Here is a 530-nt window from a genome sequence, read left to right on the forward strand (position 1 = left end):
ACTCCTGCGTTCAGCCTTTAATGAAGGCATGAAGGTCACAACAATCATAAGACTTATAAATTGATTAATAAAACTTGAAGTATCCTTTAACTCTAACCTGGGAAAATTTCCTTATGGTTATAATCTTAAACTTTTGGTATTCTATAACTATCTTTACCTTTCCCTATGTAGTTGGCAATAATGTTAGAATTTGTAAATAATATCATAATATAAAATCTGTCTGACCTATGCTAGTTTGTATAACTAAACCTTAGCTTATCCATTTGTAATGGTCCAATAATAGATGAAAGGAGGGTAGTCTGCCTGTTTAAATCTCTCATTTCTGTGAAAGGCAAACATTCAAGTAACATGACTAGAGATAAGTAATATCTATATGCATTCTGTTACATTAATAATGTACACTTAGAATTAGACAACCTTTTTTTTTAATTGATGGGTTTCTTATTGCCTTTGGATATGCTGTTTGCCTGTGGTTGAATGTGCAGTGTGCAAACCATCAGAATAAGAAAAAATGAAATGTGAAAAAAAAA

At 30.8% G+C, this 530-nt stretch overlaps 1 protein-coding gene across 1 annotated transcript in view; it reads right to left on the reverse strand.

Moving 5' to 3' along the window:
• The window catches only part of LOC119591086 (calmodulin-lysine N-methyltransferase-like), a 21,444-nt gene that overhangs the window by 14,171 nt on the left and 6,743 nt on the right, over positions 1–530 (reverse strand). The window lies entirely within an intron of this gene.

The sequence above is a fragment of the Penaeus monodon genome, chromosome 28 (genome assembly GCF_015228065.2).
Source record: "Penaeus monodon isolate SGIC_2016 chromosome 28, NSTDA_Pmon_1, whole genome shotgun sequence".
NCBI classification, from domain to species: Eukaryota; Metazoa; Arthropoda; class Malacostraca; order Decapoda; family Penaeidae; genus Penaeus; species Penaeus monodon.